Raw genomic sequence first — 10,328 nt, forward strand, 5'->3', positions numbered from 1 at the left:
GATTAATTCTAATGCTGCAACCCGGTCTTGAACCAGCTCAGTTTCTAATTAGGTTGAGGTGATTATTTTTATCTGGGGGCGGGGAAGGGGAATCCTCAGAGGAACAGTCATATTAACTTCAGTCTCTATTGTTTTTGTATGCACAATGTCTGGTCTACAATCAAAACTTACATGAATATGAAGTATGAAAATACGAGTAATGATTGCTAAAAAGCAGTCAATAAAATAGATCAATAGATGATCCAGACACTGGGGTTAACACACAAAGATTTAACTAACAAGTACCAACATGTCAACCACAATCTGGGAGAGATGCACTAAGTGGCTAAAAAGATGGAGAATTTCAAAAAAGGATTAGAATCTATTAAAAAAGATCAACTAGACATTGTAAGTGAAAATACAGTACCTAAAATTAAACTCATTGAATAAATTTGAGAGCAGACAGGGTACAGCAGAAGACAAGATTAGTGGACAGAAAGAAAAGACTAGAAAAAACAGACCTGAATCCAAGTCAACTGGATCAACCTACTTATATTTGGAGTCTCAGAAGGAGAGAGGTGGAGGGGAGGGTGAAGCAGAAGTTGTATTTGAAGAGCTCATGGCTGAGATTTTCCAAGACTGATGTCAGACTTCAATCCACTGATTCCAGAAGCTTTGTGGAGCCCCATTCAGTCTGTGTGAGAAGAGAAGCCATCCCAGGGCTAGCGGGGGTGGTGGGGTAAATCAAGGACTCTGCTACACTCTCACTGGGATGAGGAACAGTTCAAAACAGGTCCTTCCAGACTTTCCAGCCACCTAGCATTCCTTTCTCTCTGCTCAGGTGTTAGGCAATCACAGCAGGGAGGCAGTTCTTGAATAAGACCAGTGCCAAGGAGAAGACATGATGTGTAACACTAGATGCTCTTCACCATGAGATGCACCCTCCTTCCACCCCACAAAATCGTCAGAAGCAGACCAAGTTCTTACATGAGCTTTATCTTCTCCCCTCAGGTACCCATTCCCAGCAAAGATAGAGAAGATCTCAGGAAAGTACAATCTCTCAGCAAAAGTAATGAGACTTCTTAGGAATACAACTTCTATAAAGAGAAAGACAACAGAATGAGAAAGAAATTCATACTAGATGAAGCAGAATCAATGGAACAAGGATTCCATTTATTCCATTAAAGCAGAACAAGAAGCTTTAAAAAGGCTGTTCAATCCCTTCTAAGAAATAAGAAGGCCAGTGGGGAGGGAATATTGGGAAGATGAAAGAACAAGAAGTTATACAGAAAAAAACCAAGGAGGTAGTTTTTTACTTATTTATTTTAAAAATATCAGTAGCTAAGTTAAATGTGAAAATGAATTTAACTTGAGATTAGTAAATAAAAAGACCAGTCTTAGGAATTCTCTAAAAGAAACAATGAAGATATGAAAAGGATTTTTCATAGTAGAAAGTCAAGCAATACAGAAGACTGAAGAACTGTCTTTTCAGATGTTAGGGTCCCAGAAGGCAGAAAACAATTAGGATGAGGGAGACAATATTTGAAAAATTATTGACCAAGAATTTCCCAGATTTGAGGAATATGTACAATCTCAATAAGCGGGGGAAAGAGCCAGCCACATCTCAACACACTATAGCGAAATTTATGGACATTAAGGAGATGAAATTATAAAACTTCCAATGAGAAAATAAACAGTAATTTTTAAAGGAACACCAATCAGATTGACACCATATTTATCAATGACAAAACTGGATGCAGAAAGATGGTAGAGTGATAGTTTCCATATCAAAGGACCACAATCTTTAAACTCATAATTTTATAGCCAGCTAAGCTATCATTTACACACTGGCAAAATAAGGATATTTTCAGACGCCTAAGGAAGTCCTCAGAAATTTTATTACACAAAGACTCTTTTGGAGACATTTAAAAAGAGCCCTATAGCAAGAAAAGAAATGAACTCTAGAATATTGGACCTCTGAGTGACCACATCACTTACTAAAGCAAGGACTAAGACAAAACAAACAAAAGAGTATACCTGTAATAAACTATAGTCAAAATTCTAGATGATACCCACATGCTATAGGGCAGGGGGGCTGGTGTAGGAGAGTCCAGTAAAGAGATAGATACTGATAAATTTAAGAACTGATAAAGAGAATAAGCATTACTATTAAAAAGAATGAGCAGTTGGGAATCTAAATTAGTTATTATTATTATTGCTTATTCTTATTAATTATTGTTTCCAATCCCTCTCCCCCAACCCCAAACCCTATTACGAGTTAAGTGCTAATCGATAAGGAATTGACTTCTGCAAAGGGTTCAAAGGAATTCATCTCTGAGGAGGTCACCAGGCTCGGGGTAAGAAGAGACTGCTTGATTAAACTGCTACAGGCGCGGCGGGCTGGTTGTGGGCTTCCTCCGTCTCAAGCATTCATGGGTTAGTTCCCCCAGTCGCTCTCATCTTCTGAAGCCTAAGTCGGCTACACCTTCCCCCTTCCTTCCGCCAGTAGCCATGTCCTTGCAACTCCGCCACCATGTTCGAGGCGCGCCTGGTCCAGGGCTCCATCTTGAAGAAGGTGCTTGAGGCGCTTAAGGACCTCATCAACGAGGCCTTCTGGGATTCTGCGACATCAGCTCGAGTGGCGTGAACCTGCAGAGCATGGACTCTTCCCATGTCTCCTTGATGCAGCTCACCCTGCGCTCTGAGGGCTTCGGCAGGTACCGCTGCAACCGCAACTTGGCCATGAGCGTGAACCTCACCAGCACGTCCAAAACACTGAAATGTGCTGGCAATGAAGACATCATTAAACTAAGGGCTGAAGATAACGCGGACGCCTTGGCACTAGTATTTGAAGCTCCAAATCAAGAAAAGGTTTCAGATTATGAAATGAAGTTAATGGATTTAGATGTCGAACAGCTTGGAACCCCAGAACAAGAGTACAGCTGTGTAGTAAAAACGCCTTCTGGTGAATTTGCACGTATATGCCGAGATCTCAGTCATATTGGAGATGCTGTTGTAACTTCCTGTGCAAAAGATGGAGTGAAATTTTCTGCAAGTGGAGAACTTGGAAATGGAAATATTAAGTTGTCACAAACGAGGAATGTTGATAAAGAAGAGGAAGCTGTTACCATAGAGATGAATGAACCAGTTCAGCTAACTTTTGCACTGAGGTACCTGAACTTCTTTACAAAAGCCACTCCACTCTCTCCTACAGTAACGCTCAGTATGTCTGCAGATGTACCCCTCGTCGTAGAGTATAAAATTGCTGATATGGGACATTTAAAGTACTATTTGGCTCCCAAGATTGAGGATGAAGAAGGATCTTAGACATTCTTAAAATTCAAATTCAAGGAAATAAAACTAAGCTCTTTGAGAACTGCTTCTGAGATGCCAGCACATACTTAAGTCTCTTTTGTCTTTGTACCTCTGAGTACATATGTAGATATTGTTTTCTGTAAATAACTTTTTTTTTCTCCATTCTCTACAATTTGTTCAAAGAGTAAAGTCCAAAGTTAAATCTGGTCTTGTTAACCTAGTAATACTTTGCCTCACCTAGGAATACTCCTTATAATTTTTATAAACAAAAGAGTTTTGACTCTAAATGCAGTTTTAAGTATTGTTTTCAATTTAAATAAAAGTCATTTGAATTTCAAGCATCACAGGACACTGCCTTCATTTGGACCCCGATGGTTGCAAGTATCCTAGAAAATTCACAATTCAAGCAGCTCATGTAAATGAGCTTATTTTTTCAGTCTAGAGCAGGTTGATATGACATTAGATATAGTGATTAAAAGTATTCCAGATACAGCAGGGGACAAAGTATTTTGGGGGATTCATTTGCCAAACTTATTTTGGTGTTATGACTTGAGCTCAAGAAATGAAAAGGGGAGAGTAGAACAAATATATAATATTTTGTCATTTTTGTAGCAGAAGCTAACACTTTACAGAAGCTTAATGTACCCAAGGTTCCGTCAGCTTTGTAAGACTCGCACTGTTACAGGGCAGTGTTTCATTAGCCCAGGGAACCTTGTAGAGGAGCCTTGGAAGTTTTAGTAGCTCTGATAGGTCCCAAGAATTATGTTTATGCAAAAATAATTTCTCTAGCATAAGTAGCCTTTTGTGGGGACTTATTCCCTTAAAGGATGAAGGTGGCTTAAATTCCATGGATGTTGGAGTCAACCAAGAAAGTGAAAAAGACCCAGCAGCAATTGTGCTCCTAGCTCACAAGTTGGCATATGCTGCATATTGAGAATTCCTTTATCGTAGTCCCTTTTGCTGGTGTATTTTGTGTTTGGTAGATTAAATGACAGATTTCTGTTGTACTTGCAGCGATGATAGAACTCACTGTATCCAGTAGGTAACTATTCATTACCTTCTGTGTGCCTGGGGTTGGAGAAGGATATTGACTGCAGAGGGGCCTGGTGGAAACTTCTGGAATGATGAAAATATTTTATCTACATTGTGATGATGGCTCCAAGACTATATGCATTTGTCAAAACGAATCCAATTGGACTTTATCATATGTAAATTATACATTCATAAAGCTTGACATTTTAAAAAGTAAAAAAAAAAAAAAAAAAGAAGAGACTGCTTGCAGTCCCGAGAAGAGGGGCTTTGCAGGACACGGAGACCCAATTCCTATGTCCCCATGTCCCGCAAAACTGGACTGCAAGACAGTTGTTGGAGACAGAGCCTGGCCACACCATGAGGCCCCAGGGATGCCTGGCTCAGAGCTACAGACTCATGCCATGTCTTCCTGCTTGCCGGGGATACAGACGGATCTGGTCTGGTCTGAATCAGCAGATGTACCCTCTGACACGGGCTGAGATGCTAACCGGATCTGCACCATGTGAGTTTCACTGAGTGTCTGGGATGTGAGTGGCTGTGACAGCTCCGCGTTACCCAGACAAATTAGGCACAGTCCATTCCTCAGGGGACCTAACGGTTTAATGGGGGACACAGATGTGCAGACATATTTCAGACACACATAGTGGTTAAAAGTGCAGGCTTAGGTGTCAGAAAGACTCAGGGTAAAGTCCTGGACCCACCACTCATTACCTATGTAGCTTTAGGCAAACTCATTTTTATTCTTGGACCTCAGCTTCCCCACCTGTAAAATGCAGATGAAATTAGCGGTACCAAGCGAAAAGAGCTCTCCTTAGGATTTGAACTGATGTATAGAAAGTACTGAGCACAGAACTTTCATCTAAAAGATTATTATCCTGTGGCAACTTGTACATTAAAACAGCAATTCTTATTTTTATAAACAAATTTTCTTTTATTTTTTTTTGTGGGGGGCACCGTGCAGCACATGGGATCTTAGTTCCCTGACCAAGGATCACACCTGTGCCCCCCTGCATTGGGAGTGAGGAGCCTTAACCCCTGGACCACCAGAGAAGTCTCAAAACGGTGACTCTTAAGAAAGAAGCAGCACGTGTCGTGCACAGTTTTGAGAACTCTATTCAGTCTATTGCTGTATAATTTACAAAGTCAACCAAATCTTTGCAGCGGGAGTAGCCACTTTGAATTTCAAGCATCACAGGACACTGCCTTCATTTGGACCCCGATGGTTGCAAGTATCCTAGAAAGTTCACAATTCAAGCAGCTCATGTAAAAGCTTATTTTTTCAGTCTAGAGCAGGTTGATATGACATTAGATATAGTGATTAAAAGTATTCCAGATACAGCAGGGGACAAAGTATTTTGGGGGATTCATTTGCCAAACTTATTTTGGTGTTATGGCTTGAGCTCAAGAAATGAAAAGGGGAGAGTAGAACAAATATGTAATATTTTGCCATTTTTGCTAGCAGAAACTAACACTTGACAGAAGCTTAATGTACCCAAGGTTCCGTCAGCTTTGTAAGATTCGCATTGTTACAGGGCAGTGTTTCATTAGCCCAGGGAACCCTGTAGAGGAGCCTTGGAAGTTTTAGTAGATCTGATAGGTCCCAAGAATTACGTTCATGCAAAAATAATTTCTCTAGCATAAGTAGCCTTTTGTGGGGACTTATTCCCTTAAAGGATGAAGGTGGATGAAGGATGAAGGATGAAGGAGACACAATGACAAAGACTTGTAGGGCCCCTGGGTTGGAGGAACAGGGCAATGGGAGTGGGCACCTCCAGTCCTGGGGGAAGGTGAGGAAGTGACCTGCACGATGGAGGCCAGGTTGGCCTGAGGCGTGTGCAAGAGGAGGACGAGCTTGACAGTCTGGCATGGGGAAACACAGAGCACTTCCAAGGAGAGAGCCTTCCATGGAAAGACGCGGTGAGCAGCGGCCCTTGGGAGAGAGCAGCCACGCCCACAGGGGGCAGGCAATGCAGATGAGGACCACGGCCAGTTCTCAAAGGATTTGGGTACCACTGGGGAAGCAGGGAGGAGGCTGGGTGTTAGCAGACAAAGGCATGGCCAGGTGTTCTGGTGCAGACTTGGGGACGGGAGACAGAACTCTGGGCAAGAAAGATGAGTGGGCTGGCCCCGAGAGTGGCCACGTGCAAGGAGGGGGATGCACGATGGCCACATTCAGTGATCAGCCATGAGGGGGGAGGGGGGAGGGGGAGGGGGGAACAAGGGGAGTAATGCCTATGGCGTGAGGTCCCGCCCCAGCATCTCCACTGCCTCCTAGGACTGTGAGTGCCCGGTGTCCGAGAGCCTTCCTCTGGCCGATGCCAAGGTGAAGAAGCAAGGATCCGCCATCCAAGAAGCACACAGCCGGGGCTTGTTAATGCTTGCAAGTACTCCACGTTTTGTTATAAGAATGCACTGAGCGCCATTTGCATAGTACTGACTTTTCATTTGCTCAAAAATAGACAAGAATAACTACCCAACAGTTGCTATAGATATGCTCTTACCAGTACTAGATTTTATTTTTAAAAAGAATTGTCTTTATTGTGCTAGAAATAGTTGCTGTACATATTATATGCATTTTTAAAGTTGGCTTGCTTTGCCTTTCATGGACCCGATAAATAAAATTAATTCCATTTTTCATGATGAACTGAGTTAATTTATTAGGCAAATAATTGAATGAATATTTCGTGCTTAATTTCCCAGAGCTCTTGGTAAGTGGCACCTCTGTCCCACCCTGAGGGCCCTGGAGGGCAAAGTCTGAGCCATTTCCACCCTGTCACTGCAGGTGTAATATCTCGAGTCCCAAGGTGGTTAACTGGGCCCGCAGGGGCACACGCCCCCTCAGATAAGCTGTGAGTCTCGCGTAGACGGGGGCTCCGATGTGCTCTGTCTCCCTCCTGGGACCCAGAAGCGCTGCCAGTCCTTCACATCAGAAGTCTCAGCCTGAGAGGCAGGCGGGAACGTGGGTGTGGGGACCCGCCGGGGGGGACTCAGGGTCCTGCAGGACCCAGGACTGGAGATGCTGGGCAACCGAAGGGCACTCGGTCCACGAGCTGCACTGTGGCCACGCCGGCTGGGAATGAAGGGCTCAGTCTCAGGCTAGAGGGAGGAGGAGGATGCTGGGTCCAGCAGGACAGGGACAGAGGAAGCCCACCTCCCCCTTGAGCCCAGAAGCTGTGGGCCACCAGGAGCCGCTGATCAGGCAGGAAGCACAGCAGGAGGTGGTGGAGGCCGGGCAGCGGAGTAGGGGCCTGCTCCACGATCCGAGGACCGTCCCCTTCAGGGAGAGTCCGGCAGAGACTGGGGGGGGGGGGGGCCGGGATCAGGATCACTCCACCCCCAGCCCTGGATATGGCTCTGGAAAGAGCCGTTGAGGGCCTGGCTCCGGGCTGGCCACGCAGCACTGAAGCCTGGATGTACAAAGGGTGAGGGCTCCCTGGAGGAGGTGTGGGGATCTGGTGACCATCCCTGCTGCCTGGCGGATGGAGGGAGAGTGTGCAGGAACAAGGCTGGTGTCACGAACAGCCTCACCCGTGGGGAATGGGACCAGACGATAAGGAGGAAAGTGGAGTCTTCAGTGCCAAGCCTGGCCTTGTTGACAAGTGACCCCATTAGAGCAAATATTTTCCCTCAGAGCGCAGCTAATCATCACGGCTCCCTTTGGGAAGAGGTACTCCCAGGCACAAATGCACAAAAAGGGCGATTTTCGAAAGCTGTTGGCTTCAGGATGGAAGGTCTTCTCCATTCCAGGGCAGATGGACGGGCAGGGAGGGGTTGTGCCCCTCTGGATGGAGCGGAGGTGCCCCCGCCAGCCCCGCTGTGCCTTCCTTCTCCTCTTTCTCTTCACTGACTTAATGGGGAGTCGCTGCTTTATTGGTCAATAACGTCTGAAAGTTTAGTTTTGTAAAAAAAAAAATTAGATAGTTTTGATCCCTGTGGGGGTAGGGAGGTGTGTGCATGTGTATGGGGGTGTGGGAGCCATGTGCACGGGAGGGAGGGGAGCATGTGCCTGTGGGAGTGCCTGGGGCACGTTTGTGGGGTGTATGTGCCCGTGGCGGGCGTGCTTAGGGCAGTGAGAAGCAGCAGAGCTGACAATGCCTCTTGAAGACGGGGCTTCCTTCGTCTGACTCCCAGGGTGGCGGGGGGAGGCATGGGGGTGGGGACTCTACTGCTTGCTCCTCCAGGGAGACGGACAGAGCTGTCGACACTGATTCTGTGAGCTGCGTCTACTCAACAGTTTCCAGGCCAAAGAGCATTTCAAACAAAATTTAATTGAAAATTAATTGAAGAGTACTGTTTCCAAAACCTTCTTGCAGCAAGACGGTATCCATCACATCTGTGTCATTAAGCTGTGGGTGACTCTGGGGCCCTCATGCCCGGGATGGAGGTGCATGGAGCTGACCAGCCCTCACCCTGCTCTTCTCCTCGAGCCAGGCATCATGGTGATGTCCACCCACAGGTCAAAGGACCACTGCCCATCACGCCCTGGCCCAACACGCAGCATTCTCAGTAAAGGTCGGTGAATGCACGAATGGATGAATGAACAGACAGAACTGATGAAGGGCTCCCCGGCTCACGTGTCTCCTGGGACAAGGCCCCCACCTCACTCCTTCTTCCGGGGGAGCCGCGGGCCCTGGGGGAGGCGCCCAGGCCGAGCAGCCGTTCTCATACCCGTGGGCGTCGTGACTCAAAATTGTCAAGGACCCCAAAGACTTCTTGGTGTGTGGTTATATCTGTTGATATTCACCTTACTACAGAGCAACACTGAGAATTTAATAGAATACCTATTAATTCATGTAGCAATAATAATAACCCCACTACATGTTAACATATTTTTATGAATAAAATAGCATATTTCCCCGCCAAAAAAATAATCTAGTGGGAAGAAAGGCATTGTTTTACCTTTTACAATTCTTTTTCACATCTGGTCTAAAGGAAAAGAAAGCTGTTGCTCTCTCTGGTTCCAAGCTCCATCTTCTTGGAGATGTCATTTTGGTTGAACTGAATGAAGGGAATCTGGCCTCACACAGACATGTCAGTGGCAGACGGGGAGCGTTTGGTGGCTTTTCCAGATAACTGTGTGCCTTCTGCTTTGATAATACACCCGACCTTGACAAGCGGTAGTTTCTTAAAGCTTCTTGGACTGTGGAATCCGAAACCTTATCAGTACTTAATAAAATGAACACGGTGTGCTCAGTTCTATTAAAATCCATCGGTCCATCTCACACTTAGAGGGGATCTTCTACCCGGGCACGATTTACTGTCTGGGTACAGATTTACATTAATGTCACAATGGGTCACTTGGAAACTATTTCTTCACTGAGTTATGCAGATTTCCTGAATGTTGATACATTTCCTGATACAACATTTAAGAAATCACATTCATTAATATCACCAACAATTCATCAGACAAGTGCGGAGGAGCTGTCAAGCTCATGGTGCAGACATATGTTTTCCAAAATTCTAATCTTCATTTGAAAAAGCTTGAATCTGATCACTGATGTCAAGTATTGTCAGCTGTTTTCCTTAAGTAACAGGCTCACTTTGTTCATTTTTGAGAAAATATCTGCTAAACACGCAGGTCGGAGTAACCACAGTTGTGTGAGGACCTCGTCCGTGAGAACCGCGCACTGTCCAGCGAAGCAGGCGTTTTTCTCCAGCGTCCCATCATCTTCCATGTGCAGCCGCCTTCTGTCACACAGACACTGAAAAAGTGGAAAAGAGGGTCAAGACTTAATAAAATTTTAAAATGTTATTTCTTATCAAGGGCATCCTTAAGTAAAACCTGTAGTTTTTAAATGGTGACGAATCCAGGGGCTGTTTGCGCTGTCTGGGGCGGCTGCCGGGATCCGAGCTGAGACTCTGTGGCTTCCCCATCACCACCTTCATACCACGAGGGCAAAAAGAGAAATGACTTCTAGCGCTATGATGGAAGTAGTTTTGGCCATGTGGACGCCCTGAAAGGGGGTCTTGGAGCCCCAGACATGCATGGACCGTGCCTCGAG

At 45.4% G+C, this 10,328-nt stretch overlaps 1 pseudogene; it reads left to right on the forward strand.

Annotated features, from left to right (window-relative positions):
* The first annotated feature begins 2,512 nt into the window (after positions 1 to 2,512).
* On the forward strand, positions 2,513 to 3,317 carry LOC132521577 (proliferating cell nuclear antigen-like; annotated as a pseudogene).
* The last annotated feature ends 7,011 nt before the right edge of the window (positions 3,318 to 10,328 follow it).

This window comes from Lagenorhynchus albirostris, chromosome 6 (genome assembly GCF_949774975.1).
Source record: "Lagenorhynchus albirostris chromosome 6, mLagAlb1.1, whole genome shotgun sequence".
Lineage (NCBI taxonomy): Eukaryota > Metazoa > Chordata > Mammalia > Artiodactyla > Delphinidae > Lagenorhynchus > Lagenorhynchus albirostris.